This window comes from Pan paniscus, chromosome 1 (genome assembly GCF_029289425.2).
Source record: "Pan paniscus chromosome 1, NHGRI_mPanPan1-v2.0_pri, whole genome shotgun sequence".
Classification (NCBI taxonomy): Eukaryota; Metazoa; Chordata; class Mammalia; order Primates; family Hominidae; genus Pan; species Pan paniscus.
Genome location: NC_073249.2, coordinates 137484398 through 137504613, shown reverse-complemented (window position 1 = coordinate 137504613; position 20216 = coordinate 137484398). Strand labels below are relative to the sequence as shown.

The following is a 20216-nucleotide window of genomic DNA, read 5'->3' as shown; positions in this document are numbered from 1 at the left end:
CCCTTGCCCTGGGCATGTTTGGTACCTTTTTAATTTCTCATTTTCCCTGTATATACAGTTGCTTTTGAATCTTCCAGCCATTAATGTCTGGCTCTCAAAACGGAAGAAAAAAATGAAACAGGGGAAAAGGGCACTGGATCCTTAAAGCACCTGCAATTCACTTCCGTTAGAAGTAAAGGGGCTAGAAACAATTGTGGGAGATGTAATACCAATGGCCACCTGAGTCTTTGTCTGCACCTCTGTCTTCGGAAGGACCAATCAGGGACCACAGCACAGATGCCCAACATTTGGAGGGCAGGGTTCTTTTTGCCCACCTTGGCTCTCACCAGCTGTGTGTAAACTGCTCCTGGAACAAATTAACAGCTATCTGCCATGGAGGAAGAGGGGTAGGAATAGGGGTGGTGTAACTGCTACTATGCTAAGAATTGAAATAACTAAAATTAACAGCAATTTGTTGTCCAAGCCTTCCCCTAAAAGCCACAAGCCTTCAATAGACTCCAGAGTTTCAAAATAGATTAGCACAATTGTTGCCTAGATGCTTCCTACTCTGCTTCCCCTCTCTGTGGTTGGGAACTTCCCAGAACCCTCTTCCTTTGTCCATTTGTCCATTTTTTTAGTTGAGTCATTTGACTTTTTATTTTTGAACTGTGCTTTTGTATTAGGCCATTCTTGTGTTCCTATAAAGATAATATTCGAGACTGGGTAATTTATAAAGAAAAGAGGTTTAATTGGCTCACAGTTCTGCAGATTATATAAGCATGGCACCAGCATCTGCTCAGCTTCTGGTGAGAGCCTCAGGGAACTTTTTCTCATGGTAGAAGGGAAAGTGGGAGCAAGCATGTCATGTGGCAAGAGCACGAGCAAGAAAGCAACAGGGGAGGTGCCATGTGTTTTTAAACAACCAGATCTCATGAGAACTCCCCCACTACCACGAGGACAACACCAAGCCATTCATGAGCGATCCACCCCATAACCCAAACACCTCCCACCAGGACCCACCTCCAACATTGGGAATCACATTTCAAAATGACATTTGGAGGGGACAAACATCCAAACTATATCAATTTTTATACATTCTGGATACAATTCCCTTATCTGATATGTGATTTGCAAATATTTTCTACCATTCTATGGCCTATCTTCTCCCTTAACATTAAACTTTTAACTAATGTTGTCCCTCTCTTTCTACTTACAAAGACCAAGAAAGAATACCACATTTGTACAAATGTATGGATGCAAGAGCTCAGAAGGAATGGCAGAAATACAAGGCAAATAAATGAGACTTGGCATATGAGTGAAAATCATGTCATCCTCAATGCTAAAACAAATCTTAACTTGCAACATAGCAAAATATGTCTACTGTGCCATATTCTATTCCTAAAGTCCAGGATTTCTGAACACGAATCAGAATCTGCCTTCCAAAACCAATCAACTAAGAATTCCTACAGTGTGAACATCTCCAGCAGAGAGGACTAATGTTGTTTAAAATATTTGTGTTAGTGGCTTTAAATTTACAAAAGGCTTAGGAAGCAGTTACCACACTTTCCCATCCCCACACACCTAGGCACACAAAATAAAAAAGCATTTATTTCATGTTAATTAACAGTTTATTGACCGCCCACTATCCCAAGGTACCATGTTAGGCTTTGGAGTATCAAAGGGGGGAAAAGACATACTCAAGAAATTTAGAGTCTAGTTAAGAAGTTTGCCTCAATTTCCTAATCACCTTTCGTCCATCAATCAAGGAAAGCATCTAGTAACTAATCATTCACTTCTCTAACCATACACATACATGTAGAAAAATGTATGGATTAATTGTCCTTGTTTGAAAACAGTAGGTTCAGGAGGTTGCTATAGTTTGAATGTTTGTTCCCCCAAAACTCATATTAAAATTTGATCTCTAATGTTGGAGGTGGGGTCTAATGGGAGGTGTTTGGTACATGGAGATGATTCCCTCATAAAGAGATTAATGCCTTCCTTGCGGCTGGGGAGGTAAATGAGTTCTCACTCTTACTAGTTCCTGCAAGAGCCAATTGTTATAAACAACCTAGCACCTCCCTCCCCTCTCTCTTGCCTCCTCTCTCACCATCTAATTTCTATATCCTGACTCCCCTTCACCTCTGTCATGAATGAAAGTAGCCTGAAGCCCTTACCAGAAGCTGAGCAGATGCTGGCACTATGCTCCCAGTACAGCCTGCAGAACTGTGAGTTAAAGAAACTCATGTTACCCAGCCTCCGGTGTTCCTTTATCAAAAAATAAATGGACTAAAACAAGGGCCTTAGAGACAAACTAATCAAAGCCTCTCATTTTAAAGATGAAAATTATAAATACAAAGCAGGTAAGTGACTTATCTGAGATTGTTATTATAGCTAATACTAATATGGGACTTATTATGTTCCCAGAACTGCCTTAACCACATTGTATATTCGATCCTCACCACAATCTGTTCCTCAAGCAGCAAACTAAGGCACAGAGAAATTGAGAAACTTGACAAAGACCAAACAGTTCATAAGGACAAAGCCAAGATTTGAACCCAGTAGTTTTGCTTCAGAATCCAAGCTATGTTTAGGTAGCTATTTCTAAAGATAGGCATGAATTTTTGACACATGTTCATACACTGGCCTGCTATTTGATACTAATCATCATGGTTGTTTCCAGCATCTCCAAACCTAATATCTCATGATATTATGATACTTAAAAGTCACAAAACACACAAGTTGAAAAGAGTAGTGTGATTGCCAACGTGGATGAGGATGCTACCAGGAGGAGGAAATGAAGACATCCAAAGTCATGACAAATATATTTATAATAAGCTAACTTTGGCAAATATTGCCACTGGTGTATTATTCCTTTGTCATCCCTAATCACCCCCATGTACTCCCTCCTATCTCCAAACCCTGGTCTTCTATACGTGTTTTCAATCAAGTAAGAACAGGTTAAGCTGTAAAACCTAAAGTGGATGGAGTTGGGGTTAAATCCTGGGATGACTGGAATATCCAAGATAGAGAAAATCTGTGTTTCAGAAGTCTCAGACCTCATTTCATTTCATACATTCACTCATCAATGAATAAATATTTATTCTGTGCCCACTTGGTAAAAAGCACAGACCCAGTTACTGGAAATACACCAGTCCACGTGATGAATTTGGCCTTTTCCCTCCTCACACACACAGTGTCGCAGCATTCCTCCAGAGGAGGTAAGACATCTGCAGTTAAGCAAGTGTCATCTTCCAAACTCGTGGACCTCTGAATGGTGCCTGAGCTGCAGGAGGTTTAACAGAGTGACTCAGCAAGGCGAGGGACTGCTAATAGATTATTTGTCACTCTTAGGTATACAGGCCATGGGGTAAGAGAATGTTGTTTAGAAATGGCTATAATACATTATTTGAGTGATTTGTATGAACTACAAACTAGTTTATAAGTAAAAATTGCTCGCTTTGTTATTGTATTTTGTTAGAATGCACATATCCTTTTTGTCCTTGGGGACCCTGAATAGCAAAATATTATATCTGCTTATTGAATTGATAAACTAAGTAATTCCAGAAATTTTGGAAATTGAGTTCACTCAAAGATAGATATGAAACTGCAAAATTTCCACCACCTATATATCTATTTTCATCTTTTAGTATGAGTCCCCACTTCTTTCCTTGTAATCAAGCTACCATAACTTTCCCACCTACACTGAGGTCTTTGTCAGCCACCAAAATCTGTTCTGCTTACTAAAACAACAGGCTTCCTCTGAAGCCCTAAGTTCTTTAATTCACTCAGCATGATGTTATTTCTAAAAATGTTTTTCCCACTTTAACCCAATCTCTCCTGTATCAAGATAATAACTAATTAATTATCGTTGTCCCTCAATTTTGTAATGAGGTTAAAAAAAACCCATTATTTTCATACCCTTTATCATAAGGTAGCCAGGCTACATTCAGCTATTACAAAGCACATTTGAGTTATAGGTGTAAGTCTATATACCTTGTATATAGCTTGTGTTAGGGGATTTTACTGGACCCCCATATCTGCTCACATATCTGGCTACATATTTACTTGCATATTTTACGTTTTAAAAACTTCAAGCTTCTTATGAGCAAGTGTCCTATTGCCTTTATATGCTCCAGAAACAGAAATTTGATGGAGACAAAGAAGTGGATAAAAAGAAGAACAAGCAGATAATTGGAAGGTGTGTTTGCATTTAGGTGTGTAAGATTCAGGGACAAGGCCAATGAGGCTGGTGTTTTTAAACAGACTGAAAGTCTGGTTAGGTACAGTCTATCGATTCATCACATCCAACCCTCACATCCTTCTTAGAAATCTGCAGGGGCCGGGTGCGGTGGCTCACACCTGTAATCCCAGCACTTTGGGAGGCCGAGGCAGGTGGATCACAAGGTCAGGAGTTCAAAACCAGCCTGGCCAAGATGGTGAAACCCCATCTCTACTAAAAATACAAAAATTAGCTGGACACAGTGGCAGGCGCCTGTAATCCCAGCTACTCAGGAGGCTGAGGCAGGAGAATTGCTTGAACCCGGGCTTCAGAGGTTGCAGTGAGCCAAGATTGTGCCACAGCACTCCAGCCTGGGCGACAGAGTGAGACTCCACCTCAAAAAAAAAAAAAAAAAAAAAGAAAAGAAATCTGCAGGACTGTAGGCTACAGGAGAGCAAAGGCCACATAAACCACACAGACTCATGTATTTCCGAAAACTCCTACAATGCTTTTCACATCATAGGCATAGAATAAATATTTGTTGGATAGTAAATGAATAAATGAAACAAAATGAATTCTAAGAATTCTGAAACATCTTATATAGTCCAGGATAGATATAAAAACACATTGAAAAAAGAAACTCCTATCTAGACTATTAATGGCTTGCCCCAGGTCTCATGGCCAACAGAGCCACCAGTTGAATCCAAGAGAAGACCCCATGTCCAGTGCTCTTTCTAGCATACATCTTTTCCTTTCTAGCTCTATCAAATTCTGAATCTTGTTCTTTTATAACTTATTTTGAGTTTTTGCAAATTCTTAATAAGCCACAGACATCAGCTCCTACTCTTAGAGAATCAGTTTGAGAATGAAATCTAGTGTTCTAATGTATTATAATTAACAGATGGTTTTATATTAGGCTGAGAACATAAAAGAAAAACCCTACAGCTGCCGAGAAAAAAAACGGAAAATCAAGGTCTAGCTAGTGTCAGACCTGAGTTACTCCAAACCCAAGAAATGGATGCATTCAGTATGAGGAACCTCAGAAGCCAGCTGCTTTCACAGCACCAAGAAACCTCTGGCCCAGATTTCAACAGAGTTCAGGGAACACAGATTGAATCCTCCCAGGGATCCCAGCAAATATCTCAGTCACTAGCAGAACTCATGAGGGCTTTTTTTAGACCACTTCAAGGAGCAGAGGAGCACCAGTTCTGCTTTAATTGTGGACTTTCAGCCTGGCTTTCTTACAAATATTTTCTTGGAAGTCATTTCCTTTTTACAGATATGAAAAGGACAAGAGTCAATAACTGCCTAGCTGCTCCATGGTGGATTCCCATACGTGACCCAGATGACAGCATATATTCTTTCTTTAAAAGGGACGCATGGGAAATTTTCAAAGAAGTTTTTGGATGACTTCCCAGAAGACACATCAACTGAGGATGTCAGGCATCCCGCTGCAGGAATTGGTGTTTTTCCTAGAGGAAAAGGTCTCGAAGGTCACCTTCATAGCACTTGTTTGATAAGGAAGGGCATAGTATAGTTCAGGCAGAGTGGGGAGTCAGCACAGTGGGTAGTGATCAATTCTGTGTGAATTGATCTCCAATCATAGTCCCAGTTTGAAATAGTCACAACTGGTTATTCTATGTTCTTGCAGTCTGTGTTCTTATTCAGCCAGTCTTGCACAATTGCAGTTTGAATTTCTAGATCAAGCTACCTTAATCTGAACACATGGGCAATATCCGACTCACCCCATCTTCAGAATTCTCACCACTGAGCTCATTCTCCAGGGTCATTCTCAGAATTTGTCCCAGGCCCAAAGAAAACTCATTTTAAATCTCTGCAACATGTCAGAAAAACATGACAAACTGCTTAACCAAAAATAAATAACTAAACATTCCTCATCAACAACAATGTGCTCAATCATACACAGCTGAACCATTGGGACTCTGGCAAACCTCCTGAGAATGCAATTTTTTTTTTTTTTTTTTTTGAGACAGAGTCTCGCTCTGTCGCCCACACTGGAGTGTAGTGGCACAATCTCCGCTCACTGCAAGCTCCAGCTCCCGGGTTCATGCCATTCTCCTGCCTCAGCCTCCCAAGTAGCTGGGACTACAGGTGCCCGCTGCCATGCCCGGCTAATTTTTTGTATATTATTTAGTAGAGACGGGGTTTCACCATGTTAGCCAGGATGGTCTCAATCTCCTGACCTCATGATCCGCCTGCCTTGGCCCCTCAAAGTGCTGGGATTACAGGCGTGAGCCACCGCGCCCAGCCAAGAATGCAAAATTATGGGTGGCCTTGATTCATAGACTTTGGTTCTTTTCTTCTGATCCGACACTTCATTAGAACAAACTTGATCCACGATGCTGAAACAAAATTTAAACACCATGGCTAGGCATGGTGGCTCACGCCTATAATCGCAGCACTTTGGAAGGCTGAGGCAGGTGGATTGCTTGGGCTTAGGAGTTCGAGACCACCCTGGCCAACACAGCAAAACCCTGTCTCTACCAAAAATACAAAAATTAGCCAAGTATGGTGGCAAGCGCCTGTGATCCCAGCTACCCGGGAGGCTGAGGTGGCAGGATCACTGGAGACCAGGAAGTTGAGGCTGCAGTGGGCCATGATTATGCCACTACACACTAGCCTGGGTGACAGAGCAAGACTCCATCTCAAAAAACAAAAAAAAAGTTAAATAATAAAATGTATATCATTAAAGAAACATTTTAATTTAGAACCCTGAAGGTAAACTTCCTCAGATCTCTGTTCAGTGTGATTCTCCCTCAGTCCTGCACCAACCTCAACTCCCCTGTAGGAGGCTGTGTTCTCTATGGTTATGCCTTCCCCACCAGAGTACAATATCTTTAAGAAGAGGAATTACTATATTTATCTTGGTATTCTCCCTCACCTCTGTCAGGTCCTCAGTGCTTTTTTAATGTGTTGTAGGCATTCAATGTTTACTTAATAGATATAAATTCAATGTTTAATACATTTATTTCTTTAAAGAAATAGAAGATTTTCATTCTCATATTTTTCAAACACTGAATCGAAAAAAACTTTAGTGTTGGATAAGATTGCCTTCCATTTATCATAAAAATTTTCTCAAGACTCAGAGAAAATCAAACTCTTATCAAGGTGGCCACATGGAGCATAGCTTAATGTTGATGACACTCGGAGATTTTCTTTAAATTTTGGTTGTTTTTCAGGGGATCAGCCCAGAAGACACCTGCCAAACCCAGGAGTTAGGTGGTTATTTCATGTGGGTCATGGAATTCAACCACCAGAAGACCAAATTGTAGTGATTGTTTCATTTTCTATTACTTGTGACTTTGCTTGTGTCACTGGATAGAGGAACTGGCCACACTTACTGTTCATTCTCATCCCCTTTATCACCTGAGTGTAAAGACCCTATTGAGATGTTGTAGAAACAGAATATTTTCATATTGGCTTCTTCACCAGATTCTCAGCTTGCCAAAAAGAGCCAGGAGGCTGGATTGGTTATTTTAAGATAAAGTTTAGGGCCAATAAGGCAAAGGTAAAGGATGTAGTCCTTCTAAATCCTGCTTCTGTTTCAAAAGTTTAAGTTCCCTTCTCTCCATAATGCATTTTCTGACTACTTCCACCCATGTTATTCAATCTTCATTTCCTTTGAGCAGAAGATGCCCTTGATTGTTTTCCGTGTTCAACTAAGTTGTGGGCTGCTGGGGTCAGGGACCAAGTTTTATGCTTCTTTGGTATCACCCATGATGTCTAGCACACTGCTAGGCACAAAATAAGTGCTGTGAAACAAAAATGGAATCTCTGGACCCCAAACTGACTAAGCCAAAAGAAAAGCTAAGCTTGGGAACTGAGTCACTAAAAAAACTGCTTTCTGTTATTGGAAAAAACTACTTTAAAGTTCATATGGAACCAAAAAAGAGCCCACATTGCCAAGTCAATCCTAAGCCAAAAGAACAAAGCTGGAGGCATCGTGCTACCTAACTTCAAACTATACTACAAAGCTACAGTAACCAAAACAGCATGGTACTGGTACCAAAACAGAGATATAGACCAATGGAACAGAACAGAGCCCTCAGAAATAATGCCACATATCTACAACCATCTGATCTTTGATAAACCTGACAAAAACAAGAAAAGGGGGGAAACGATTCCCTATTTAATAAATGGTGCTGGGAAAACTGGCTAGCCATATGTAGAAAGCTGAAACTGGATCCCTTCCTTGCACCTTATACAAAAATTAATTCAAGATGGATTAAAGACTTAAATGTTAGACCTAAAACCACAAAAACCCTAGAAGAAAAGCTAGGCAATACCATTCAGGACACAGGCATGGGCAAGGACTTCATGTCTAAAACACCAAAAGCAATGGCAACAAAAGACAAAATTGACAAATGGGATCTAATGAAACTAAAGAGCTTCTGCACAGCAAAAGAAACTACCATCAGAGTGAACAGGCAACCTACAGATTGGCAGAAAATTTTTGCAATCTACTCATCTGACAAACGGCTAATATCCAGAATCTACAATGAACTCAAATTTACAAGAAAAAAACAAACAACCCCATCAAAAAGTGGGTAAAGGATATGAACAGACACTTCTCAAAAGAAGACATTTATGCAGCCAAAAGACACATGAAAAAATGCTCATCATCACTGGCCATCAGAGAAATGCAAATCAAAACCACAATGAGATACCATCTCATACCAGTTAGAATGGTGATCATTAAAAAGTCAGGAAACAACAAGTGCTGGAGAGGATGTGGAGAAACAGGAACACTTATACACTGTTGGTGGGACTGTAAACTAGTTCAACCATTGTGGAAGTCAGTGTGGCGATTCCTCAGGGATCTAGAACTAGAAATACCATTTGACCCAGCCATCCCATTACTGGGTATATACCCAAAGGATTATAAATCATGCCGCTATAAAGACACATGCACACGTATGTTTATTGCAGCACTATTCACAATAGCAAAGACTTGGAACCAACCCAAATGTCCAACAATGTGGCACATATACACCATGGAATACTATGCAGCCATAAAAAAGGATGAGTTCATGTCCTTTGTAGGGACATGGATGAAGCTGGAAACCATCACTCTCAGCAAACTATAGCAAGGACAAAAAACCAAACACTGCATGTTCTCACTCATAGGTAGGACTTGAACAATGAGAACACACAGACACAGGAAAGGGAACATCACACACCGGGGCCTGTTGTGGGGTGGGTGGAGGGGGAAGAGATAGCATTTGGAGATATATCTAATGTTAAATGACGAGTTACTGGGTGCAGCACACCAACATGGCACGTGTATACATATGTAACTAACCTGCACGTTGTGCACATGTACCCTAAAACTTAAAGTATAATAAAATAAAAAATAAAAAAAATTTAAAAACCTGCCTTCTGTTGTTACCAGGTAGCTGCAACAATAGAAGGCCACATATCTCCCCAGATAGCCTCCCTCACAAATTGCTTACAGTGAAATGCCTTGTGGGTCCCTAAATCTTTCAGAATGCATATCCCTCCTATAAATGAGCCCTAAAATACAGTTCTGTTGAATCTCACTCTGACAATAACAGCTCATCTTCATATGTATGGTATAAGGACAAGACTTGGAAATCATCCCTCTGCCCACCCCAAGACAAATTCATAATTGACTTTCCCCCTATTTTCACATTTATCTTATGTAAAATGTAGATTTACTGAGCATGAGAGGAACACATAATCAGTATTCCTCTACCCACTCTTCACACGCATAATGTGAATTCACTGGGCACTAATCAAAGCCTCACAAGAATGTAACTTCTTCCCTCATTGCCTACCTTCCCATTTCCCTTTTTTTTCTTTCTTTTCTCCTTCCCCTCCTGCTGGCTCTTTCCCCTTTAAATACTGAAGTCCTCAAAAACTCTCTTTGCAAAAGGCACAGATCACAGATGTTCCTGTATTTGTGCTTTCCCCTGGGGAATGTCCTTAACCTTGGCAAAATAAACCTCTAAAACGATTGAGACCTGCCTGTCATTTTTTTGGTGCTTAAAATCCATGACGGAATTTTTAATCACTATTTTAGACTTGGGTAAATCTGGCTGTGAAAGTAGTGACAGAGTCTTTTAGAATTTTCTTCTACCAAAAATAATTAATCAGAAAGTCCCTGAGAGAATTTCAGATACTCCTGTAAGGATCAAACCTAAATTTAAATTAGACTTGTAGATCTGTGCATACCCAGTGTCTCACACATATAAACTCAATAAAAATTTATCGAATGACCAAGTGAAGAAATGTTCTTTCAGCTTTTCCTTCAAGACTCAGAAAAAAGATATCTGCAGTTCCAGAATGGACTGAGTGAACAAGAAAAGAACAGATCAGTGACACAAAGACAGCCTTCTTTTTCCCTTTCAGGGTGACTCAAATTGTAGTCCTCATCTGAACAGTCTGAGACACAACTCTTGTCTCATATTAACTCGATAGTGCATTTGCTATACTCCCATTTACACAAACTGCTCAGATGCCCCAAATGCTGAGTCTGTTCGTCTTCATTTTATTCCTTTGGGAGATGCCGGTACAAACTTGTTTTTTCTTTCTTTTTTTAAATGGAGATGTCATCACCATAGCAACTAAAAGATATAAATCTTGCCTAATTGAATCAGTGTGCTCAAGATAATAGCCAGGGCAGAGACTGAGTTAAAACTGGGGTAAGGGTGAGAGTGGGGAAATGGATGAGGATGATAAAAATATTTATGTCCCTAGAATTTGTGGGTTTGGATTAATTCTGTTTCGTAAGGAATATTGTTGGCCTTCAAATGCAGTGCCACTTGGGAGAGCAGCAAGCGGGCAGTAGTTGAGGTGTCTCTGCAGTTAAATCGCAGTGAAAGGCAGGTTATGAGTATAGGGACAGCCCCTCGGCCATGTGGTCCCCTCCCTATCCTGAGGATAACGACATTTGAGAGAAGCCAATGGTATTGGAGGGCCAGAATCGAACTTAAGCCGCTTAGCTGGTACAACTGTAAACCCTCCCTCACAGGGGCTGGGCCCTGCAATCTTTCTAAGCAGGGTAAAGAAAAGTAAGGGGACTTCCTTTTCGAAGAGGAGGTTCCCGCGTGCTGCACCCGACCTTTCCCTCAGGGCCCAACACGCGTTATATAAATGCCAAGTTACTCAGGGGCGCACACGTGAGAAGGCTGGGGCCCGACACACGCGGTGTACTGCCGAAGTCACCGGTGTGGCGCGCCTGGGGGACACGCCGAAGCCCATTTCCCTCCCGCATCTGGAAAGCAGTCCCCGCTCTTTCCAGCTGCTCCGCGGGGCGTATGGCTGTGCGCTACCTCCTGCGGACCCCAGGCTGGGCGAGGGGGCAGCGATGGCCACATGGCGCGCTCGGGGAGATGGCAGCTGCGCTTTGTTTCCAGCAGTGATAGGTGAGTCACCGGCTCCCGCAGCCCCAGAGCTGGGCAAACACTCAGGCCCAGGCAGCTGAAAAATTCACAGCAGGAGCAGCTACCGAAGCGACTGCAGCCTCTTCCTCCTCTTCCTCCTCCTCCTCCTCCTCCGCCACTGCTACCGCCACCACCGTGGTAGCCGCCTCCGCGCCCTGCCTCCGCCCCGTCCCCTCCTCCTCCACCCGCGAACTTAGTCAGCGGTTCGCGCCACCGCGCGCCCATTGGCCAGCGGAACGCGTCGCGTCACAATGGAGCCGGTCGGAGGCGGCGAACCGGACAGCGCCGGGGCTTCCCGCTGAGCCCGCAGCCTCCGGCAGCCGGGAAAGTGCGGGCGCGGGGCCGCAGCCTGCCCGCCCGGAGCGGCCCAGGAGCACGCCGCGGGGAGCGCGGGCGTCCGGGGCTGGAGTCGCGCAGGTAGGTCGGAGCGTGACACCCCGGTTCCAGGAGGGCGAGCCGCGCCGACCGAGGTGGTGGAGGAGGAGGACCGGATACGGGGACGCAGCAGGTGGGGCTGGCCGAGCAGGTGCGGTTACCTGTTCACGCCTCACCTGCGAGCCAGGCTGCGGGCCGGTAGCGCGGCTGCAGAGACGAGTGGCCGCTTCGCTGTGCTCCCTGCCTTGGGAGAGACGGAGTCCCACGCTGAGAGGACCTCCCCTGTGTGCTGGGGTAATTTGGAGCAAGAGGTGTGGGCGGTTGCGCCGAGACGGTCACCTCTCTTTCCCCCGGGAGTCTCGGCGTTGCACCTGAGCGTGAGTCCTCGGGGCGGGGCGGGAAAGGGGTTCCGCTTTCCCAGGCTGGCGTCTCGCTCCAGATGAGCGCAACTCCCCTGAGGGTGCCCCCATTTGGTCGCTCTGTTTTGCCCCCTGCGCTGGCGCTGTTGGGAACTATTTTATGCTCTTGGGAACTATTTTATGCTGTTGGATACGCGTTGGTTGCCTATAATTTGGTGTTGGTGTTGGGCGTTGATTTGTTTGAGAAAGAAAGGGCAAGCGTTACCAATTTAAAAAGAAGACTCAAGAGTTTCCCCTGAGCTTAGTTGAGCAGGTGGTGAGAGGTCAGAAGGGAGGAGGCTCAGTATTGGCTCATTAATCTGTGTGCTCAACTGACTTCCTAAAGTCCATAGATTGCCTTTAGTTAGATGACATTTGTGGAAAACTTTTTTTTTCTTTGTGGTCAAAAAGACACCCCTCTAAAAGAACAAAACCGACATGTGAACTTCCTTGAATAAATTCACTTCGCCTAAAGACTTCAAACAAACAAACAAAAAAGCACTCCACTGGTAAAAGATAACCGTATGAACATTTTTAATTGTAGATATATAGCCAAATTAAAACAGGCAATTTGTTCAGCGTATATTAAGAAGACATTACGTAGCATGATTTTTATTAAAAGACAACCTATTTGCAAATGATATAGTAGTCTTTGCAGAACACCCCAGAAATCTTAAAACAGATTTATCTTTATCAGATGGTTCTGTCCCCTAAACCTAGGTGTAGGAGTGAGGATGGAAAAGAAGTCAAACTGCAGTGTAATTTTTTAAACAATTCCAGTACCCTCTATGTGTACAGGCTACACCTCCTGAGAACCCCAAATGCTCTTTGTTTTGTTTCTTTGTTTGTTTTGTTTTGAGACAGAGTCTCACTCTGTCGCCCAGGCTGGAGTGCAGTAGTGCGATCTCGGCTCACTGCAACCTCCACCTCCTGGGTTCAAGTGATTCTCCTGCCTCAGCCTCCCGAGTAGCGGGGACTACAGGGGCCCGCCACCACGCCCAGCTAATTTTTATATTTTTAGTGGTGGCGGGGTTTCACCATGTTGGCCAGGCTGGTCTGAAACTCCTGACCTCAAGTGATCCACCCACCTCGGCCTCCCAAAGTGCTGGGATTACATGTGTGACCCCAAATGCTCTCTGAATTGTGGGTGCCGAGGTGACTTTCTTTTTCTCCTGGCTTTCCTTGTCAGCAGCTCTACTCAGAGAATATAAAGTGACAGCCAACCCCCAAGGTAATTGGGCCTGTGTAATTTTAGAATATAAGCCCTAACATGTCTGATATTTCTGTAAGCTAAAAAGAGGTCTCTTGAATGGGGATGATGTTGTCATTGAGTGCACCCTTGGGTCATGGCACTTTCCTTATACTTAGTATCCCCAACAACATTTTAAAATCTGCATGTCGGAATTAAGTTTACCATTCTTTGAAATGTGTTCTCTTTTTCCTCAATTGGTAAGGTGTTCCAACATGTTCAGCCTATTATGAATCTTTTCACATTTTGAATGATTTCATTTGACTAGTTGAGATTTGCTTTTTTAAACCTCTTCTCTACCACTATCACCATTTCCCATTGGTATTTTAATTTTCAGAATCCTCAGAGTGAAAACACCAACAGTAAGTAAAATGAAAAGGGGCTTAATAAAACTTAAAGGATACTAAGCCCTCCAAGTTTTTTAGACTAATCCATATATTTTCCTGTAGTGGCCTGAAATTTGTTATTTTTTGTTGTTTTCTGAAGTTTAAGGGGAAAAATATTTTACAATTTAGAACATCCTTGCTTTAGCCAATGTTTTTCTTATAAACAAGGGTTTTTGCTTTTGTATTTTAGTTTTCAAATTCTTCTAATAGTACCTGAGTATTTTATGTTTTCTGGACTTTTTACTATTCATAGCCTGTTTAACCTAATCCCGGATTTTCATTTGGTGTCTCTAAAGTTGAATTCTCTAATTTTACTCTTATTTCTCCTTCCCAGCATCCTTCTGCCACACACTGATATTATTAGAAATGAATGCATTCTGATTCTGTCATGTTATTACACACTTGGTGGAATGATTTGCATTGCCTTGCATGGAGCAGGTTCTCCACTGCTATCCTGACTCCCAGAGCACTGGGTACATCAGCAAACAGTTCAGACCTGTGACCATTCAAGAGGAATTTGGGAGACCCAGTTATAGTGTAGAATTTATTTAACCATTTGTAAAATACCTTCTAATTTGTGTCATATCTGTTTTCATATTGCTGCCTTTTATTGCTATTGCCTACTTTCATTTTATTCCCCATCTGTATTTTCTAAACTTCCTACATGCCTTTATTATGACTTAATTTCTCTGGTGTTTAAAATAATGCCTTTGGCAGACATAATAACCTATTTTTCTTTTTCTGATCATTAAGGTTGATCTTAAGTAAAATTAGGCCTAGCTCCAATCACTGATCTCTCTCCTAAGTTCTTATCACTGTGGTTCATTTAGAAATTGAACAAAGGGTAACAATAAACTCCCTGTTCTATGACTGCCTTTCCTTTAGGATTCGACTCAATTGCCACACAATTTACATTTACTCCTTCAGTGCTGCTGTGAACCTGAGTAAAGGAAATGAATAAAAATGAGTTGTCAGGGCTTCAACCTTGACCTTTCCTTTTTGCCTTTCTGACCTTTTTGCTGTTTTTGATATGGGTCATGTGATTCTGCTTGTTTCTTTCTAGACTGTATATATTTAAACTTCATCTCTTGCTTTTTTTAAATTTCAGAATCCCTTTAAATTCTTTCTTCTCATCTGTCATCCTGTGACCATTTCCAGGGCTCCGTTCTGCAATGCCTATTCTTCAGCTAACAAGCACAGCATATTTCACAGACGCTGCCAGCTGCACAGCTTCTATTTCTCTTCCGTATCCAGCTCCATGCAGGTGACTGAGATCTTCCTCTGCTCATCTCTCATGGAGACCACATTCTTTATTGTTGAGTAGCATATTCCTTTTGATTTCTTCTCAGGTAGCAGATTTAAGAGCATATTCAAACTTTCCTTATTTTCTTCTGTCAAATTCCTTTTCAGCATTTTGAAACTTTTCTCTTTTCAAAATCTCTTGCAAATTACAAGCAAGAGTTCTTCAAGGTTTTACCTAAGAGAACAAACTTCACAGACTGACAGACCTGATTCTGAACTCTGTGCCATCACTTTGGATGAGTTGTGGATTAGTTAGAATTGGTTGCCAGCTACAGAGACTGCAAAGAACAATGGCTTAGTCAAAATGATGCTTGTTTCTCTTTCACATTAAACAAACTTGCAGAGAGGCATGCTATGGCTGGTATGATGGTTCTACAGTCTTCTGAGAACTAGGCTGATTCTACTTTTTGGATTATCTACCATATATAAGATGAGACCCTCAGCTTCATGATCCCAAGATGGAGCTTCAGCCATCACCCCCAAGTTCCAAGTAGCAGAAAGGAGGAAAGAAGGAAAAAGGAAGGAGGGGAAAGGCAAGAGCCCATGGTCTCTGAAGGAAAATTCCTGGATGCTGTCATATACTTCTTGTTATATGCCATTGCCTAGAACTTAGTAACATGACCTCAGGTAGCTGGAATAGAGACTGGGAAATACTATCCTTATTCCAGACAGTCTTATTCCTAGCTAAATAAAAAAAAGTGGGAGGCTCAAATCCTTAGAAAAAAGTGGGGAATTTTGGAGGTATCCAAACACCATAGCTATCCTAAATCTCTTTTTTCTTGACTAGTATTGTCTTTCTCACAGGAGTCTTAGGATTAAAATAAATGTTATACATTAACATATCTAATATAGTATCTGGCGTAAAACATGCTTTCAGTAAATCCTGTTTATATTCCTCCTTACTTCTTTTCCTTTAATTGTCTAGTTTCCCTGCTACAACATCACTGGCCCCCAAATCCTATTAATATTTTAAATACTTGGGCGTTTACCCCACTTGGTGTTACGAGACTGCTGTGTTGTACCTTGTCATGGGAGGAGATGAGGTTTTTGAGTGTCAGGGAGCAAGACATTATTACTCAATGTCAGCATTTATTCTTAGCCTAAAAACATGGCATGTGAAATCAAATAGATCTGGACACAAATCCTCCCTCAGTATGCAACTATAGTCTCTCTCTCTCTCTCTCTGTTTTTTTGCCTGTAAACTGGATAATAACTGACCGTTAGAATTGAAAGAAAAAAAGTATATAAAGTGCTTAATACTGTCCTCAGTAAAGTGGTAGCTTTTCTTTTTTAATTTGGCCTAACTTGTGTGAGCCTTTTCAAAAATCAGTACTTATTCTATTTTTTAGAAAGTTATAAAATTATCTCTAAAATCAGTTTATCACCCAAGTGACAGCAAAATTTTTTCTATATATTTTGTTATAAAATAACAAAATATGGAATGGTTAATGATACAGAATGGTTAAGCCTTAACCTTCCTCAGCCTTGAATTATTTTTGGCTGACCCACTCTCAGAAGCTAAACATTACCACCATTTAATTTATTTCACAGTATTTTTTTTTTCAGTAGCTATTAAGCATATAGTTTGTGCCAGGCACTGTACTATGTTCTGGGGATGCAATGATGATGAGCAAAAATGCACATGGTCCCCACCCTCGTGGAGATCTGGGACCATACTGGGGAGGACAGGTGAATCACTCACTCACTGCAAACAGATGAGAAGTTGTCACTGTGAGGTTGTTATAAAGGAGACATGGGTCGGGCATGGTGGCTCACGCCTGTAATCCCAGCACTTTGGGAGGCTGAGGTGGGTGGATCACCTGAGGTCAGGAGTTCGAGACCATCCTGGCTAACACGGTGAAACCCCGTCTCTACAAAAAATACAAAAAAAAAAAAAAAAAAATTAGCCGGGCATAGTGGTGGGCGCCTATAGTCCCAGCTACTCGGGAGGCTGAGGCAGGAGAATGGCGTGAACCCGGGAGGCTGAGCTTGCAGTGAGCTGAGATTGTGCCACTGCACTCCAGCCTGGTCGACAGAGCAAGACTCTGTCTCCAAAAATAAATAAATAAATAAATAAATAAATAATAAATAAATAAATAAATAAAATAAGAGTATATAATAATATAACTTCTCAATGTGACACTCAGGAATAATCTAATTCTTTTACAGTTTATTTGGGCTATATTAGCAAACTTTAAATACAGATGCTGTCTTGATACAACAAGCAGATGCATCTGAGACAGGGCACTGTAAAGTAGGATATTTTTGTAGAGGGCCAGAGGGTTGATCTGCATCATCCTTAGCAAATGGAATTTGAAACCATATGGCTGAATGAAGAAAGACTGTTGGCAAAAAATCAGTAGCGCATAAAGCAGCAGTGGAAAATGACCACAGGATGGGAAGTATGAGCAGTGTGTTTCAGAGGGTTGGGTGTCTGGACTATGCATGGGATGGCCTTCTCAAAGCGGGTGGACAACCCCAACGGCCAGTCCCTCTGTACCTTTCCATTTTGCACGGACAGGAACCAGCATGGCAGGGGGTGCTATTGACAGGTGCATTGGGAGGTGCCGTTTCTCCTTGCCGTATCCTGCTGAGCTATTAGGGGAGTTTGTGGGGAAACAATGCCTCTCTAATCCCTGTAACAGCCTTGGAGGATGGCAGGGAGCACTCTACTTCCACGCATCTTCCACGTATTGTGGTATTTTCCATGTATTGTGGTATGGCGTGACTGAGCCTTGGGGGTTGAGCCATCAGCCATTGCACTGAAGAATGTTTCTTGCTCTGAGTGGACAAATTTAAGATAAATTCTGTTCATCTAAAGATTTTAAGCTCATTTCTTTTAACAAAACTGAGTTTATTCCTGGCCCTATTTCAATGCTAAAATAAGCAGTCCTAAGCTAAGCAATGACTTGTCTTTCAGAAGCATTTCTGAATCATGTAGGGAAGTTTACATTTTTCCCTGAAGGTTTGATAATTTGAGTCTATGAAACAAAGTGATAATAGCTTCACAGGAAAAAAAAAGCCTGATAAATTTTATTATGTGCACATGTATGCACAGGAGTCATATAAAATATTTTAAAAACTCAAAGAAATGGCCAGATGGTTAATGCTTATATACCATCTTGAGGTAACAGAAAGAACAGGGGCTGAGAGCATGGCCAAAAACAGGTAATGGTGGTAAATCAGGTTATGGTGGCAAGACAGGTTATGGGAAGGAGAGAAGAGGAGGCCTGGCTAGCAAAGGTGGTCTTGTTATCTAGATGATCCTCTCTGGTAGCAGCCCTCAGATAGAATAGATGGTAAATGTTTCTTTCAGACCTTTAAAGCTGTCAGATTCTCAGTTAATCTTTCCTAGATCCAGACAGACAAGGTGGGGCCTCAGAGAAAGCCTGGCTGCATCAGTGCAGATACTCTACAGACACAAATCTCCCGAACAAATGACAGCTTTACAGGCCTACTTCTGTTTTGCCCTCCGAACAGCCATCTCAAAATATGTCAAAGAAGTATATTTTGGGGTGCAATATTTTGGTTTCCTTCAATCATAATGCAGTTTCTCAGAGGCCTAGTGTTGTGCGTGGTGGTCAGGTTCGCAGGCAATCCCAAGAGAGTTTATGCTGGCCAGTGGTGCCCTAAGGTGCCAGAGTCTTTCAGCCTCCCTTTTCCTGGAATGCCCTTGTAACTTGGACTTCCTGCTTCAGATTTGCCTGGGTATTTGCAGTTCCTCCCTCAGTGGCACACCAAGCTCCTTCCTACCTTAGGGGCTTCTCAGTTGCTGTTCTTTCTGCCTGGAATGCTCTTCCTTTATAAATTTCCATGACTACTTTCTTCTCAAGAGTCAGCTCAAATGTGTCCTCAGAAATATGTTCCCTGGCCACCTTAGGTAAAGTACCCATACCCCCTACCCATGTTCCCGTCATAGTCTTTCAAACCTTGGTTTATTGTTTGCTTGCTTGTTTATGCTCTATTCCCCTCACCCCCACCAGAATATAAGTTCTGTGAAAGCAAGAACTTTGTCTCCCTTGTTTAACTGCTCTTAAGCCTGGTGTGTAGTAAACGTGCCAAAACTGCTGCATGTGATAGTGGGTGAATAATATTACCTCATTGATATAGTTTGGCTGTGTCCCCACCCAAATCTCATCTTGAATTGTAGTTCACATAGTCCCCACGTGTCGTGGGAGGGACTGGGTGGAGATAATTGAATCATGGGGGCAGTTTCCCCCATCCTGTTCTTGTGATTGTGAGCTAGTTCTCACAAGATCTGATGGTGTTATAAGGGGCTTCCCTCTTCACTGGGCACTCATTCTGTCTCCTGGCACCCTGTGAAGAGATGCCTTCCATCATGATTGTAAGTCTCCTGAGGCCCACCCAAAGCCATGCAGAACTGCGAGTCATTTAAATCTCTTTCCTTTATAAATTACCCAGTCTTGAGTATGTCTTCGTTAGTGTGAGAATGGACTAATACACCAATTAGTCATAAAATGGGGATAATAATGTCCATGCCACCTACCTCACAGAACAAATGAGGGCCTGGAGTTAGTGGATTGAAGATACTTTCCTCAGAATTTGCTGTTCACCTTTAGATTCTGTATTTTTGCCAACAGCAATACTATTTACCCAGTTATGTATCCCAAGTTTCTTGGAACTCACTCTGGGCTTCTCCTTGCTTTATTCTCCCTACAGTCCTCTTAAAGGATTGGTAACCAATTTGTCTAGAGTCTATAGCCTTCAGGTCCTTCTATCACTGCCCTTCCTCTACAGCCCCTTTCCTGCTGTGAGTCTTCCAGGAACACTGCCAGTTATCTTCTAACTGATAATGATTTTGTAGTCTTGAGCATAGTCTATCTGCCAGCATCACCTACAAATTTATTGTCCACACTGCAG

The 20216-nt window shown here is 42.1% G+C and overlaps 1 protein-coding gene across 1 annotated transcript in view; it reads left to right on the top strand.

Annotated features, from left to right (window-relative positions):
* Positions 1–11919: 11919 nt before the first annotated feature.
* LOC130541737 (uncharacterized) overlaps positions 11920–20216 on the top strand; it is a 55967-nt gene continuing 47670 nt past the window's right edge. Inside the window, exon 1 of the mRNA XM_057302977.1 lies at positions 11920–12042. The gene's annotated coding sequence lies outside the window, so the exon portion shown is untranslated. The remainder of the gene's footprint in view (positions 12043–20216) is intronic.